Source organism: Astatotilapia calliptera, chromosome 12 (assembly GCF_964374335.1).
Source record: "Astatotilapia calliptera chromosome 12, fAstCal68.1, whole genome shotgun sequence".
NCBI lineage: Eukaryota > Metazoa > Chordata > Actinopteri > Cichliformes > Cichlidae > Astatotilapia > Astatotilapia calliptera.
Window position 1 is genome coordinate 5899947 of NC_137433.1, and position 17904 is coordinate 5917850.

The following is a 17904-nucleotide window of genomic DNA, read 5'->3' on the forward strand; positions in this document are numbered from 1 at the left end:
TTCCCGGAAAGTAATAATTAACACAACTGTGCACAACGTATCCTAGTACCAGTCCGATTCCAAGACCAGTGTTGATATCACTGCTATCATATTTGGATCCCACCTCTTATGCTAAGCTTGGTGGTCAGTGGCGTACCACCACCCAAGTCCTGGGTGTCAGATGTATGGAGTCGGAGGTATAAAGGGACTTTGACCTCAGGTTGGGGCAGACTTATTTTAAAAAGAAAGAAAGAAAGAAAGAAAGAAAGAAAGAAAGAAAGAAAGAAAGAAAGAAACGTGCATGTTCTACAGTAAATCTAATGACTGCCGGGGGGTCCTCTGCTGTTGACCCTTGTTCTGAGGGGCTAATGGGCGGAGACCTGTTTGTGTGCTTCTTTGGGTTTTTTGTTTTGTTTTTTTTAAAATCCTCTCAGGTCCCTGCTGTGATGCGTACTGCAGAAGTAGGCTGGGGGCGCACACACGCTGCAGCGCCACGCACCCCTCACACACACTCCCATATACATCATTTCCATTGGACATTGGCACAGAGACGCAGCGCGACGACCACTCTGACATATCTGCTTGGTACGGACTGCCGAAACTTCTGAGACAGGGAGGCGGGTAGATCCTTTTAGCTGGTCCCAGATAGTGGATTCAATCCACGCTCTCGTTTCTTTCTTTGCTTTTTCCCCTTTCCTCCTCATTTTCTCCTCCTCCTCCTCCTCGTCTTCGCCTGGTTTCGTGTTACAAAGCCCAGGGAGGGAGTTGCGCGGAGAGCCAGTTCTGTGTGAAAAACTGAATGACAGGATCATATGGCTTGATTTGCCTTATAGTCCAAACATTTTTAGGAGGAAAAAAAGGCATAGGGGACACGAGAGGAACTGCGAGAGAGAGCATCAGAAATTGATGAGGATGTGGAATAATTTATAACTCAAATTCAAAAACAAACGTGAGATAACGGAGAAAGCAGAGAGAGAGAGAAACAGAGAGGCAGAAACGGATACTGGCTCCAGTCGTCAGAGAAGGACGGAGAGCGGGGAGGAAAAGCGCAGGACGCATTGCCCGTGATCATCAGCACCATCACCGTAATAATAAGGTAAGTGTGCGCTCGTTATTTCTCGGCAATATTGCTTCCAGCGCTGTGAGGCGGCTGGATTTTAACACACTAACGAAGCAAGCAGAGGCAGAAAACATCCCAAACCCCGGAGCGTCCGAATCTCCAACTGTTGCCAAGAAGCCCACGTTTTTTTTAAATTTCTTCCTAAAACAGCACCATCTAAGGTGCAGTGCGTTTGTATAGACAGATGATTTGGGGTGTTTTGGGTTGCCAGTTTTGGGGCTCAATGCGATGCAACTTTATCCCCTTTTCGCGCTGTGTAAACACAGCGCACTGCGGTCAGGGGCAGTTGGAAGGGAATCAACTCCGGGCTTTTTTCTACTGTATTTCTGTGCATCTACTGTAATGTGCTGCCGCTGCACCTCCACAATCACAGCCCGGCAATGCTACCGTGCAGCAAAAACGCACAACGTGAAGCTGACCTCTCGGTGTATACTGGTGCAGCAGTCTGAGAATGATCTCTTTTGTGTCTGCCTGTATTTCAGGCTCTTAAGTTCTGAGCGAGTCTGGTGCCTGACAAGACAAACTTTTAGGCACCTTCTTTTGCTTGGTAGTGCTTTTTTCCGCCTCTAATAACATCAATACAGATCCCCCTCGTAATCCTCACTCACTGTGGCCGCTGTCGTCTTCCTGCGAAGGGAAACTGCTTTGTAGATTTCAAAGTTTTCTGCACTTGTGCACATGTGTGGATTTTAGATTTGTGAAGAGGTTTTAAGTTTCAGATGCCAAGAAAGAAAGAAAGAAAGAAAGAAAGAAAGAACGGAGTCCCTTTAACTGCTGCCTGTATCCCTCAGTTAATACTCAAAAATGAAGCTCTTATGGTGACAATAATCCACTGGTTTGAGATATTACTTTGGAGTGGTTTCCTCCTTGTTCTTCTTTCCCTCTCTTTCTTTTTTCCTTTGCCTTAATGAAGTAAGTATTAGCTTCACTTGAGTGATTATTGTAATTACTGAGGAGGAGGAGGGTTGGAAGGTGGAAGGAGGGGCGTGTGTCCACACTGGACAGTGAGGAAGTGAGGGTTGGTGTAAGGAGGTGGTAGTTTAGAAGAAGGAAGGAAGGGTGTTGGATTGGGGGTCCCTGCAAAGGGCTGTTGCCATGTGGGACAGAGGAGATAGGTTTTTAGTAGTGATATCATACTTGAGGATCTGTTTTCTGACTGTGATATTTGTGTAACTGTCACAGGAGACTCCCTTTCCCTGTACCACAGGTGGGCGGGTGGCTTCTGCAGGTCTCTGTGCGTCCGCTTGTGTCACTGTGTCATTTGCAAAGATTAATGGAAGCAATAAGCGAGTAGAAATCAGAGTTAGCAAGTTGACATTTGCCGTGCAGAGGGATGTAGCAGTGGATAAGCCTGCCAAAATTCAATTCACCCACCTTTTAATTTGGTATAAATCAAGTTCACAGACTTTGAGGGGGAAAAAAGAAAAGTAGACACATAATCCTCACTAAAGGCACGCGCAGTATTGCACAGATTATTCGGCAGTGAAGCGGGTTACAAGGAGAGATCTTTCAAAACCAATTTAGTTGTTGAAGGATTCCTCCTGACATCTGCATTATTCCCAGGCTAAAAAAAACAAACTTAAAAATCCACTTTTATCCAGGGTGTTCGCAACAATGACACACACTCTGTCGCTCTCTCTCTCTCTCTCACACACACACACACACACACACACACACACACACACACACACACACACACACACACACACACACACACACACACACACACTGTAGCCCTCTCGCCCCAGATGTTAATGCCTCTATTGAGAGAGCCACAGGACTCCTGCCGACTCAATCTCTTCATTGTTGGACAGACAATGGACTCCACATCCTGACAGCCAGCCTCCTTCCTATATCCCCCTCATGCACTCCTAAAGCTGCTCCTCATACACATGCAGTGAAATGGCACACAGTCATCCAGGCTGATAGCGCACACATGTAAATGGCAATGCCTCTACAGGCACGTGCCCAGCTTCATTTGATGTTTTCATAAAAGCTTGACTGATGTGGAAAGTCTCCTACTGTTTGTGTGTGTGTTCCCGTCTTGTCTGGGTTTCATGCCATCCATGCTGGTCCCCTCTATTCCAAGGTTTTGCAACTGATTCGCTTTGACTGATGTGAGTGTTTTGTTTACAGAATGAAAAAAATGCTTGTTAAAGTTTCTTAAGAGGCGCATTGCAGCATTAGCCCCAAAGTTCTTAAATGTCCCATCGGAAAACTGCAACAAAGAACAAATCACAGGCAGTTTCCACACGTGGGGTCAACACTGCGTCATAGACCATACGTCGTGACAGAGGCAGATGCCTCCTGTCTGCTCTGTGCCCGCCCGTTTGCGTGCGTTTAATCGTCACCCCAGTGTCACATGCATCACGTCAGCGCGACGTGTACTGCAGCCCACAACCAAGCAGCTGAACACAGTAAAATGCAACAATGATGGGATCATTGCTGATTATGTAACTCATTTTGCATACGGGAACACACAGAGCCTGTGTTCACGCCGGCTGTGGTGTATCACGAAGGTATGGATCTGAATCCGCTCATCATAATTTCCTTGGAGGCTCTGTGTCTTTTGCAGAGCAACAGTTGATGTGCCAGCTTCCCACAGTAGGCTTTTTTCTTTTTTTTTTTCAAAACGTCCTTTCATCCCAGGACCGATTTAGTCTATCTGCTTTTCTTTGCTTAAAAAAAAAAGGATCTCACAGAAACAGATTTTGTTTTGTTTCTTCTGTTTCACACTGGTCTGTATTTCCTGCTGAGGTGCAAAGAGTTCACATTTCGAGCTATGCCCTCTGTGTTCTAATGCAGCTCAAACATAATCGCACTGATTCTGTGGGGGGTTTTTAGAGCTCCTCGGTGTATGTGTGTGTGTTAAACAGAGATATGGTTCATGGGAGGCCAGATGCAAGGTCCGGAGAGCTGAAGCAGATGGGTCGTGTGTGTGTGTGAGGGGAACAACGTGTTGCAAGTATGGGCTGGAAAGGCTGATGTTTAGAGAAGGTGTTTAAAGGAACACTGTGGCAAATGTGTCAGGGTTCAGGTTCAAAGTGATATAAACCTTATGCTGTATGGATAAGACAGTGTGTGTGTGTGTGTGCGCGCGCGCAAGATGTGCCTTCATGTTCCTAAGAGTAACATCACACACATGAAACTCAAACATTAACATAGTGTTACACATTAGCATGTCATTAGCACATTAATCACAAACGCTGAGCGCCTTTAATTAAACCCGGTCACATTTTATGCATTTTTTGTTGTTGTCTAATGCATATGTCTAAAATTATTTACTTCTGCTCTTACACCCTGCCTTTCCCCTGTTTTGAGTCTATAAGTACTGCTAGATGAAGTGCACTACAAGTGCCCAGCTGGTGCACTCATTACAACTAAAAAACTGAAAGAACAACGCTATGTTCCTCTTTGGCATCCATTCTGGACATTTGGAGGAAGGGAGGGGACCACTATAAAATGTTAAATCAGTAGGAGGATGTATCGTCAGCACCTATGGTGATGTCAGTGCTAACTGCCTTGCTAATATTGCTAATTGTTGCCTTGCTAATATTGAAAAATCTCTATGTGTTAATGACACATGCTCTGTTGTATTGTTTGGTATACAAGTGCATTATTGTCGTCTTTGCTGTAGAGGAATTTTGTAGGATAGGTGGTCAGAAGCTCGAGTGGTTTGGATAATGGTTGGTAACATCTTGCAACTGCTGCTGGAGGTTGCTAGCAGTTGCTAGTTGCAAAGTGGTTGCAAGTGCATCACTCAAAACTCTCTTTTTAATTGCTTTGGTTGATAGTAGGTTGCCTGAGTCGCTAGTAGTTTGCATGGAAGATGCCAACTCGTCTGCAAACACTTGCAAGCTCCTCCAAGCGCTAGTGAAACTATGAAAAGTCAGGACAAACCGGTAAACAGAGGCTGTTTTCCTCAAGGTTAAAGTTGTGTTTTTTGAAATGTGTTGGTTGCAGCAGTAAAAAACAACTTTTAATCAAGGACTTTTACAGTTTTCATAGTTTCACTATCGTTTGGCGTGTTCAATGGCGAGTAATATTAAAAACAACTCATTTCAAGTGTAATTAGCTTAAGTAAGGTAATGAATTGCCTATATAATAAATTGAATGTGTTGCAAAAACTTGTTTTGTTGTTCCATTTCTAAACTAAATACTAGATTAAATATTCAAATCCCATAAAGCACCTCATTGGTTTTTGCAGTTAAGCATGCCGTGTGAAAATGCGACAGAACTTTGGATTTCTTTACTTTGCACATTTGCATTTCTTCCTAATGTGAATGCATTACCATTGAAAGACACTAAGAAAACACACAAGCATGTTAGTTGTCTCAGCAAATTCTGACGTTTCTTAAAACTGACGTGGTCGTCATTTATTGTCCAAGTACTACAGATGGCACTCTTCCTGTAACGCAGAGCACAAATTGTGCTCATGCTGAATGGTACACACACCACTGCACAACCTCCAGCCTCCGTCTCAGTTGCTTTAAGGCCTGCTGAGAAGTTTCCGTTAGGCAGCAAGGATGGATCCGGGGGGGTTTTGGCTGCGGCTGTGATTGCAGTTGTTCCGAGAGGAGAAGCTTTTTCTGTTCTGCAACTTACCCTTCCCTTTGAGCTTTTTCTTTTTCTCTCTCGCTCTCATCCTCTATCTCTCTTGCCCACTTACGCTCACATACACCCCCTCCACTCGTTTCGGCTCAACTCGAGTTGCATGATGAGGTCATTTTTGCATTGCCAAAGTGTAAACCCTTACCACTTATATAGCTCGACTTTAATTGAACAGACAAGTGCACATTCAGTCTACTGTGAATGAAAACTATGCTAGGATACTAGGGTAATCCTTTTTTGTGGCTCTAATAGTTGTGCCAGTACCTTGAATGCCCCGGGAGCAGCTGTTATAGATGTTCCTTTCATCTCTCCAAATCAATTCAGGTAAATTAAATGAAGTCTTACTGACATTATTGTCAAAAAATTAACAATATTGCCAAAAATTCACTACGCTCAGAATACAGAGTACAAAGGAGTAATAAATACATGTCACCCTCTGTGAATGATGCAGCCAGCCCCCCTCCCCCCATCATCCTTTGGGGCAATCAATAAATAAATAAGCCCTAAGGGACGAAAAGTGTTTCCAGGAAAGTCAGACTGGTGGAAAATCCAATATGGAGCAGAATGTTGGTCCTGGAGGCAAATATGTGCAGCTAGTATAGCTGTCTGCACCAGATTTTCATTATTTTTACAATATAGAAGTTTTGTTTATCAAAGCTTTTCATCCTGACCTGAAATCACCCCCCCCCCCCCCCCCCCCCCCCGGCTTTGATCAATGCAGTTTTAAAGATGTCAGAATGCAGTGCAGTCATCACGCAGATCTAATTACTGTTGTCTGACACAAATGAATGAACAGAACCTTTGTGTCGTAGCTCCCTGCTATGACACAAAGGTTTGCCCCTTCTTTTTTTCTTTCACCACAAGTAAACACCCCTTTTCAGGACTTGCTCGGAGAGTTACTCGAGGCTTTTAGAGGAGTTCGGTGGAGTTTCTCTTGGTAGCTCGAGTCCTCTGCATTATTTATGCTGGGCAGAATGGAGGTGGAGGAGAGCCCTGACCTGCTTGTTTGTTACCAGCTGACCACTACTGGCCATCTGGTGCCTGCTAGCTACGCTATTTGTGTTTGTATCTAACAATAACTGGGTCCAAGTTTTTATGTAAAACAGGACACTTGGAGTTAGAAGGTTAAATTGAGTTTTGCTTACTTGAGATACAGAACAAATACATATGCATATATATAACATAGTACGTTTGGCGGACAGCAACAGAGGAGTGTGCATCTCTCTTTTAAAGATTATTTAAAAGAATAGTGTGAAAGTTGTGAGGCTGAATTCAGCAGATATTTCTGCAAGTTCGATCACTTTCTTGCTGAGATTTGATAGGATGCAGACCTAAAAGATCATATAGTGATGACAAGGTGGTACACATTTGAAAAGAATAAAACAAAATCTACTTCTGTAGCTCAATAGAGTCGCCAAACGTTTCACAAATCCATTTTTACGGTGAAACTTGTCGTAATATATCAGCGCACTTTCCCCCCGCTTCCTTATTGAGGGGCTACAGGAACAACAGCCCGGAGTTCACAGATAAAAACTGAACAGCTGATATTTTTTATGACAGCTTGAAGCTACAGTTGTTGATGCAGTGCCGCAACGTGCTACACAAACACATTTAATCAACAGCCGCAATCCCGAGAACAGCTGTATTTCTCAGATGGTCACAGGAAATAGTCGAGCCATGGCCAAGAGTGGCACCACTGAGTGTGGAAACGTCTTTCTCCTGCCTTTCGTTGGGAACGTCTTCAAATCAGGTTGTTTTGCTACGTCACATTTGAAGAGGAAGATTATTCAACTAATGGTAAATTCCTCTCTTGTTACTTATCTAATCATATAGCGTGCACACATTCATTTTACCCTCAGCTTTACTGATAAAACAAGAACATTTGGAGATTAAATGTTGAGAATAATCTCAGCCTAATGACTTCACAGAAATAAAGACAAATGTGTTATTGTGTGTGTTGCACTAGAATATTTAAGGACAGTGAATAAAAGGGTACCATGAGCTCCTGTAGCGGGGTTATCTGTTCCCTGTCTTCATCCATCTCTTCATCCCTTCTTCCCTCTCCGATTTTGTCCTTTCTCTTTTTGATTTATGCTCGTCTTCCTCCCTCACACTTTCTTTTACTTCTTCTTCTCATTCTCTCAGGCCTCATTTCTAGCCTCTGTGGTTTTGTCCTGCTTGGTCTCTCCTGCCTACTCTCCTTTCTGTATCTCTTCAGTCCTCTCCATATCTTCGGCCTGTCAAGACTCAGGATTCGCTTGCTGAAAAAGCTGGAAATATCACAACTGTTGAAATTCCTTTTCATCTTTGGTTTGCAGTGCAGGCCACTCAGTATAAATGTGAAAGCATCTGATTTACAAACATAGCTGCGGCACAGATTAACTATGATCAGAGAAGAATGAACACTTGCTATTTAGACTTAAACTCATCATGGCTGATATACAATCACAGACACTTTATTAGGTACGCCTTGCTAGTATTGAGTTAGACCCATTTAACTGCTGTAACTGTTCGTAGCATTGATTCAACAAGGCTCTGGAAACATTCCTCAGAGATTGTGATCCGCATTGACGTGATAGCATCACACAGTTGCTGCAGATTTGTTGGCTGCACATCCTTGATGCGAATCATCCATTCCACCACATTCCAAAGTATTTGATACTAAGGGGCCCAAAGTTGGCCAAGAAAATATCCCCCACACCATTACACCATCACCAGTAGCCTGAATCATTGATACAAGGCGGGATGGAGCCACACTTTAATGGTGTTTACACCAAATTCTGACCTCTTTTTTTGGACCATTCTCTGTAATCCCTACAGATGTTTGTATGGAAAAAAACAGATCAATCAGCACTTTCTGAAATACTTTGGCACCAACACCCATGCTACTTAAAGCACTTAAATCAACCTTTCTTCCCTATTCTGATGCTAAGCTTGAACTCATCAGGTGGCCTGGACCATAGCCACATGACGTGCTGGTTGTGATTGGATGGTAAGATATTTGCATCAGCAAGCAGTTGAACATGTGTACCGAATTTCACTTTACAAGCAACTGTACAATGACAATAAAAGTTCTAAAAGTTCTAAGTTCTAATGAAGTGGCCTGTGAATGTATATTTATCGGTACATTAGTAAAGTGTGTAGCCTAAATTGCATAAAGAAAAATCTGAAATTACAAAAATACAATTTTCAGTCAGTCAATTTCACACAGTTTTATAAAGCCATAGATTGTGAGCAGAATCACTTGCTAAAGTGCTGTGGAACAGTAAAACTACAGCTGTTGATGTTTGACCTGAGTAAATAACAAAAACCACAGAGTCCACCTCTCTAATCCTGAACTGAACTCTTAGCTTAGATTTAATTTATATATTAGCTTTTTGTTCAGAGCAAAACACAGAAAGCTGATGGGATTTGGAGGCTTCTGACTAAGCTAGGCTAACTGTTTCCTGCTAAGCTAAGTTTACGGACTTCTTGACTCTTTTACTACTTTCTATAAAATATGCATTGAAGATTAAAGTGAGAAACCACAAATCAGCTTGATAAAATAATTTAGCTAATAATTTATCATCATTTTCACAACTATTAAAGTGCCCTATAGCAAGTTTCAAACCGCACAACAGATACCATCTTGGCAGCCATTTTGTTTGTGTTTGAGTGCTGAACTTCCTTTTCCTGTTCTGTAGCTTATCTAGCAATGTAGACTATATTTTCGAAACAGCAACGCTTGTTGTTTAGGACAAAACTACAGCAAGTCCAGCTGAAGTAAGAAATGTTATGACACTTTGTTGTTATAGCAGTTGGCAAAGACGATAACCACTGGGTCAAGAACTGTGATTCTGACATGAGAGTGGAGTGGTTGTTTCTGATCTTCTCAGCTAACTCTTGGCATGAAAGCAAACACTTCTTTTGCCTCATGTTGATGTATTTCTTTAATTGCTGTTCGCATCTATAATTATAGTAGGCTACATAAATCAATACCAATCCATTTGCACTGCTTCTGGGTTTCCTATTTGTTTTTTTCATCTCCCGAGTCGAAGAGGGGCTCAGGGTAAGAAATCTCCATTATATTTGATACTTATTTAGTAATTTCCTTTTCAGATAGCAGATGGACCCATCTATCCTATCTGATGCTGCTTATTGGGTCTGCCCATGCTTGGCTGAGGCTGAAATTGTAAAGCTGGATTGGGGAAGAGATAGTAATATGCTCAGCCAAAACAAAAACCTTGTCCGTAAGCCAACTGTGTTTCGGGGGCACCGTGTAGATTGTTTAGCATGTTTCCTGAGGCCCCCAACTTGCACGTTAGTCAGCCGTTTGTTATTTTGCTTGTTCCAAGTCAGCAAATGCATTCTGGCTCAGTTGACTGGGCGATGTGTTGTGCAGAGAGGACCACTGGAGTTGTTCCCTTCTTTTGTTATTCAGGTCTTGGTGATACGTCAGTCCTGCTCTGAGCCATTGTGTATACGGAGGTTCCCATTGTTTACTGTCAGTTGCAGCATTGCTATGTGTGTGTGCATGGAGTATGCATATTCAGCTGCTTCTTGCCGTTTTCATTCATTATTTTGTCCTGGATAGTCTATGTAAATGTGTCCAGGCCAGCAGCAGAAGATAACAGTTAAAGTACTGGCTCAAACCCTGCATAACTAAGACTGTGTGTATGGGAATAATGATCCAGATGCAGTGCATCCCCCCGTGCTAACCAGAGCATGGTAGTTTGTTTTTATGACAGCCTTTTTTTGGCATTGTTCTGGTCGGATAGAGCTCGCCTTTCCTACCGTGGGACCGGCCGTTAGTGCAGGAAGTGCTGGGAGGGCACAACTTGAATGCACACACACACATGCTGGATTGCAGGCTACAGCACTCGCAACCCCTCCCAAGCTATCGCCCCACACTCACGCATAAAGTTTTGAAAGGACAATAAAAAAAGTTGCCCTGCGGCTCGTCGGCTGGTAAGCTGCAGCTTATCCAGGAAGGAGCTGCAGCCAGGCTAATGGCCTCTCTCCAGGGTAGGCTCTACAGAAGGGCCAGTGGAGGCTTATCGGCAGCAGGAGGGCCCCTACATGACTGCTCTCTGAGATCTCCACTGAGCTTGTGTGTGGGAGTAGCTTAGCTTTCGTAGCTAGAAGGAGGGTGAGCGCTATTCTGCTTTATTTCCTCCTGTGATTGTCGTGGGTTAGCTCGGCCTGTAGGAAAATTAGTTACTTATTACCATTCTCAGGTGAAAATACAGGTGTTTACCCAGTGTAGCACTTCTAAATTCAAAGATAACTATCCAACCTTATTGAAAAGTCAAGGTAGACTTCTACTAACCAAGCATTTCTTTCACATACTACAGGAAACTTTTGGTCAGTGCAAAGAGGATGGAAGGCAGTGTGTGCGCCATACTGTTCAAATGCCTACACATCTGTGGTTTATATCTTTGCCTTAATTGGAGACGTCTCAGTAAGGAGTCAGCGTGATTTGTAGAAAACAATGTAATGTGCGATGAAGAGGAGTGAGATGACTTGCCCCCTGTCTGACTAATCACATTTTGCCTCATGGATCTCAGCGTGACGTATCTACCTTGATCCACGTCCATGAATCACCGATCTCTTTCTTCATCTGTTGTGACTGAAATTAGACAACGGCACAGTCTTCATACCAGCTGCTAATACTGCAACAGAGAGGTATCATGTCACAAGTACCATCTAAAAGATTTATTAAACAAGAGCCGTGAAGAAAGAGGCAATGCAGGGAGTGAATCATTCATGCATATGCTAAACTCACTGTTTAACCAGTAAATGCAATGATATCTAACACTGTTCCACATGCAGTTAGCTTAAAAACCGGGACACATCCTCATAACGTTTGCTGATCATGAAGACGGCTTCAGTCTTCTCCTCTTAAGACTCCTGTTGAGCTTCTTTCATTCACTTTTTCCACACTTAGCTTATCTCAGGCCATGCTATGGTTCTTGTTAGCACCTTAATGGTCTCACCTGAAATCTAGCACTAAATCCTCCTTTGAGTCTGTCTGTATGAGCAGCTGCAGACACAATAGCCCCTATTGTTGAGGGGCAATTCTGGACTGGCCCCTCTCGCCTACCCCCTGTCCTGCTGCAGACTCACCTCTGACCCGCAGGCTGGTTGCGCTCTCACCCATCTCCCGCTGCTCTTTTCCAGTCCACTGCTCTCTGCATGAAGCCTGACTCGTTTGAAGAAAGAGATGGAAAGAAAGGAAGATGCTCAGTGGGATGAGGCCTCAATAATACGACAGAAAGAAGATAAGAGGAGAGGGATTTCGACTGGGATGAATACAAGAGGAAAGGTTGGCAAAAGGTAAAAAAAAATAGAGAAATGTGTTCAGGTTGCCAGGTTTGGTCAACTCTTAGAGAGAGACGGCAATTGGAAAAGCAAAAAGGAAGCCGGCTTGCCCAGACAACGGCCCTGAGAAACCAAGATAAGAGCTGACCAGCAGTCAACAATTACACCATCAATTTCCAGTCTGGCTTTTGCCTTCTCACTCTCTTTTTCAAGCTTACCACTCTTTTTTTTATTTCTCGGTACTGTCTCCTATTCTCTTCCCGCCCCTGTTGTCTCCACTCTTTGTGTGTTTTTCAACGATCTCTCTATGAGGATCCATTCATTATCATAGAGATAAACTCTTTTATCTTGTGTTTGGAGAAATAAATAAAAACTCTTTCTTGAAATATTTAATCAACTACTGAAGTTATGGATAGTTTTGAGGCATTTATAGCACATATCAAGTAGTTCAGCATGTGAAGCTATATAAGTTTAGCTGAACAATTAGCTACAGTTTAGAAAAACAGTGGTTGGAGACCGTGGCCCGGCCAAAATTATTGCGACTGTGTGAAATCTTACTGCCTCTGAAATAGCTGCTTTGAAAGCGGGCGCCAGGTCTGTGATGACTCGTAGTCAATTACCGTCTTCAAACTGACGTTAGTGTGGCAGAGATAACGGTAAAATGGCGATAAGATGGAGTCGGTCTCCAATCAGTCTGTGATTAAATGGGGTCGGGCGGGCAATTACATGCTATCTGTTTATGATAATACGCTAGTTAACTGTGGTAAATTAGCAAAAGTCTCAAATCTGTTGTGTCTGCAGATTTGTCATTGTCTACATACACAGAAATTCACATTAAAGAGACTTTCATATTAACTACTGACAGACAAACAGAAACTCATCCACAGATATCGCGCTGTAGTTTTCCCAGACAAGAGGAGTTTGCTGTCTTATTGTTATTCTAGTGTGACTGACTCTAAAATTTGAGAGGTGCTACTTTACATAAAACAGGACTTTTACTTTTGGTAATTAACATAAATTGCGTCTCTTCAAATGTTAAGTTGGAACGATCAAAGCTTTGTGACCCTGTAATTTCTTAATAATCCCTGACTGTATAAAACACTATTCAGAGCTAATACAACACTAAATTTTCACCCACCAGAACCTCTTGACCTCTTGACTTCTCGGATCAGCTTCACCTCAAAACAGACCATTTTATTTTTCAGAGGCTCAAAAATGCACCAACATCCCAAATAGGGTCCAAAAGTCCAGTTAAATTAATTAAATTAGCAGAAATAAGCCCTAGTGACAGTAATCAACTACAGCTACCCCTGTCAGCACAGCCATCAATCAGAGTCATGTCTAACTTAAGCTTTAACAAAATCCAAAAGGGTAACTTATAAATAGGTTATACCCTGTTCAGCCTTTATCAAGGCAGAATTAAGCTACAAATATCAAAGTAGTTTTTTTGGACTAGACTGTAACACATGTTCTGACTATGGCCATTTTAACATGGGAGCCCAGAGGGAGTGACGGCCTCCTGTGGCTGTTTGCAGAACTGATTTTTTTGCCACTTATGTTTGATCGGCTTTTCAGAGGTTGCTGCCTGATAAAAAATGTTGTTTTTTAATTGTTGTTGTTAAATAAGTGTTTGATGTTGTGGAAAATTAGAAGCAGTTTGTTATCTGAACATTGCACGAGGCTTCAACAGTAACATTATCAAAATCAAGCAAGCCTCTTCCTAGTTTTGTGTTTCCTCCTTGAGGCGCATTGCAGAGACACATCCTGGTAGTCTTGCATACGATGTTTACCAAGATAAACCTTAAAGGAAATCTATTCTGATAGTTATTACTTGCTACTTTTATTTGAGGGAAGAAGGTGAATACTATACTACTTATGCTTTCAGCGCTCCTTCAAACAGTCCGTCGAGTACCGAAGGCCAGGTGTTTTCTGTCAATTGCTCACAATCTCACCTTCGCCAGCACATTCACACATTAACTGCCAAATGTGCGCATTTGCTCGCACACTTTTGCATGCTCAGTTTATCTTCCAGTGTTATTTTCTTTTCTTTCCCGTACCTATTAGGCAAAGTCTTTTTTAGGAACGCCAGGGAGGAGAGAACAGCTAACTCTTTATTATGATTTTTTTGCCTGAGGTTAGACCAGCCAGGGTGCACATGCACCCTCTCACGCACACACAAATCACGCAGAGGCGCACACACAGATAAACGCGGCAGCCCTCTGATTCAACACTTCAAAAAATCAATAAGGTCTGTTTCGAAAAAGCCTTAAAGCTAATGCAAAGAGACGGCGAGGGAGTGAAGGGGGGTGCTGATGAACCCCAACAACAGGCACTTACAGCAGGCTTACTCTGCCTCTGTCTTGCTTGCTTTCTCTGCTGATTCTCGATAGATAGATAGATAGATAGATAGATAGATAGATAGATAGATAGATAGATAGATAGATAGATAGATAGATAGATAGATAGATAGATAGATAGATGTGACCATTTTAAATGGGCTTCCCTTCTTAAAATTCATTGACAGTCCATCCCTCTATCCATCCTGTCCTCTCATATCTTTGTGGCCGAACAGCTCTGATTTGTGTACCAGGATTAAAATCCTCAAATTTGTCTTTCACTCCCTGTGGGAGAGGACTGTGCTTTTTAATTAATTGATTTTGAAATGAAGTTAGCTGCTGTGTCTGTCTGTGTGTGCGTGCACTGACGTGTCTGTCTGCGCGGCGGGTCTCTGTGTGGTTTCGGCTGAGTGTGTCAGAGTGTGTCCCCGATGCTTAGCTTGGTAAAGGAGGGGTGGGGTTGTGGGTTTTGCTGAGCGTGTGTCTGTATTTTTCTCGTTGCCTTTGTTGGAGAAGCTGCCGTAATAGATATCTAAATCTCCATCCGAAAGTGCAAAAACTATAATTTGTGTTTCTGTAGGCCTCATGTGTGTGTTTAGTTTAGTTTCTTTACAATTTGTTTTTCAAATTAATTGACAGCATGTGTGGATTGCTGTGGTTTGGCCGTTAGGTAAGGCAGATTCTCCTTGTCTTTCACATGTGTTTATGCTATCCTCAGGTGCTGGCTATAGCCTATGAATTATATATAAGAGCTTCAGTTGTACTCTTGGTTCTCAATCATACACTGAGGACCTTACCATAAAAGCTCAGTGGTTCCCTTTGCTTATTGGTCTGACTGCATCCATATGAGCACAAGCTCAAGTACTGAAAAGCGTCTTTCCTGCTGCAGTAGGTGTCATCGGGTCCGCACTATGGCATGACACATGACAGACTCACAAGGCTGGTAAACAGCCTCATCGCAGTGACTCAGAAAAGTCTACTTCTGATCAATCTGTTCTGCAGATTCTTCACCAAAACCAGATTCAGAATTAATGCTACACCCATTTTACTCATGGCTGCGGCCCTCTGGTTACTCATGAGCAGGAACTGCTTATGAGCCCCTTTTAACGTGAGCGCCTTTGCATTTGTTCACACTTTTTCATGAACGACAACCTGTGTGAGAGCCGTCACGGTGCTCTGTGTGTTTCTGACTTTTGTCACGCGCAGCTGGGCGGACACGCTCGAATGCTTTGTCCATGAGCTGCTGCAGCGTTGTACGCCTGCCGTATTATGCGGCGCACACAAAGGTGCGTTCACCGTCGCAGCATGTTGCCACTGCGCTGGCAGCACATGGGGATTGTGCCGCTGATCAGTGGGGTTGCTTTGTGCATCACAGTGGCAGTGGTGGATCTGCTGCTTGCTGTCAAACCCACACCGTCTGTCGCAGTGTGTGCGTGTCTGTGTGTATTTCTGGTAATGTTTTTGTCAGCTTGTCTGCGTGTGGGTCTTTGTGTCTGAATATATGTGAGTGTGCATCTTTGTCTCTTTGTGAGCGGATGTGTGGATGTTTGTCTCTGATCCTGTGTATGTGCGTAAAGGCTGTAATTTTAGTGTTACTATTTATTATTATTATTATTATTACTATTAATTATACTAGCGCTATCTCCATATCATGTGTCTGTATTTGTGTATGTGTTAGCACAGTTACATGCATGATAGACAGATCTCCTGCTAGACTTTATTAACAGCATTTACTACAATCTCTGCTGGGTTTGTCTGAGTGAGATTAAGATGTGGGCACATGCTCACACATGCACACGGGGGGCTGGGGGCATCCATTGTAGAATCTTTGAAAACATGGGTTGCAGCATTCCAACACATTCACACGCACTCATCACACTGATCTCACATATTCTTGTTCTGTCATAATGTGCCACACTTCCCACACTTTAAAAAACCCATCACAAACAGGCAGTTTGTAATTAGTATGAAGGCTTTTTGAAGCACGCTGTGTGCTTCTCTTTTGTGGGCTGTTTCATTCACTATGAAATACCTTTGACTCAGAAACTCAAACACCTGGGAAAGTGCGCCTTAGTGTTGATACCAGACTACAAAGACATCAGGGTGTATCGCTGTCACTGTGAGTGGGTGAGTGTGTTTGCTGCATTTTGCAGTACCAGCAGCTGGAACCAATCGATTCGTCTTGCAGAAGGAATTGTTTGATTCTTTATCATTTAATTTATGTGAATAGTCTGCATTCAGTCATGAAACAAGCACTTCACTAGTAAATGATAAAATTAGCTTTTTTTTATATATACTTAAACTAACAGAAAAATCATGATGCAAAAGGAATCACCACAACAGCTGCCAGCACCAGGCGTCAATAGACCAAATAGGCAATATTAAAGTTCAGTGCAACAGCTCAGAAGCTTAATTAAAAAGACAAACTCAGGTTAAATTACTAGCTTCTGGAATGGCCTCAGGCACACAGGCCTAGACACCAATCAGCAATCACCTGGCAAACTCAGGAAACCAAAGGAAACCCATTCAAAAACCAACCCGCCAACCAAACGCCAATCCAAGCGGTTGGTGAGATGATGATGGAGGATGCTGGCTGCTGCTGGGTGAAACGTGGGTGCTGCACCAAAAACCTAGTTAACAGTGGACACCAGCAGATTGACTTGCCTGCAATAATCAATATTTACTCTCCAAGCTTTAGTGCAACTGGGAAAAAAACTGGAGTCAAACTGGAAACAGAGAAATTTCACCTTCAAAGTAAAAGTCGTGGCTTTTGAAATGTGTTGGCTTCTGTATTAAGATACTACTTTTACTTTGAAGGTAGACATTCTTTGTTTCCAGTTTGTGATGCACTTGTTACAGTTTTAGTATTTATTGGCAAGTAGTTTTCAAATTTTTACAAAGAATCCAGCATCTGCCATACAATCTACTGTAAACTGTGGCAACCTGCTAGGGTCCAAAGCAATAGCAAGATGGTTTTCAGTACAGGACTGTGCAGATCTATGCAACCAGTTACATGCTAGCAACTGTAACCTCCAGAAATCACTCACACTCAGTTGGGGAATACCATTTTCCCCTCATGACTGATCATTATGTCATAGCCATATGTTAGCCTAGTTTTGTTAGTGTCATTTAACTGGGCATTTCTTTAAATTCTTTTTTCTCAGAGCACATTTGTGTTGGTGTGAACAACATGTGTGCAAACATGAGGTGAATAATAGCGGTTAAGAACCTTTATGTGCAGTGTGTATTGATATGCTAAGTATGTACTCGTGTTGCTTAATGCTAGTTAATGCTGAGTTTGTTTATTGAAAGATGAATTTTCAAATAAAGAGTGAACTGAACATAAATCATTTTAATAAAGCTTTTCATTCAATCATTAAATAATGCTATTCATCAGTTCTTTAAAAAAATTATAGGAATTAAATCCTTTCCTGTAAGGTCAATATAGAGACATTACTGTGGCTTTAGAAACACACCCTAACTAAATAAATAATCCAACTCAAGTACAAGCATATGCAAAGGTTGCCATTCTTATGATAACTAAGAATGTGTTGAGGT

General features: G+C 42.5%; 1 protein-coding gene across 1 annotated transcript in view; it reads left to right on the top strand.

Annotated features, from left to right (window-relative positions):
• The first annotated feature begins 436 nt into the window (after window positions 1–436).
• The window catches only part of sema4c (sema domain, immunoglobulin domain (Ig), transmembrane domain (TM) and short cytoplasmic domain, (semaphorin) 4C), a 103607-nt gene continuing 86139 nt past the window's right edge, over window positions 437–17904 (top strand). The window contains exon 1 of the mRNA XM_026188233.2: window positions 437–1075. The gene's annotated coding sequence lies outside the window, so the exon portion shown is untranslated. The remainder of the gene's footprint in view (window positions 1076–17904) is intronic.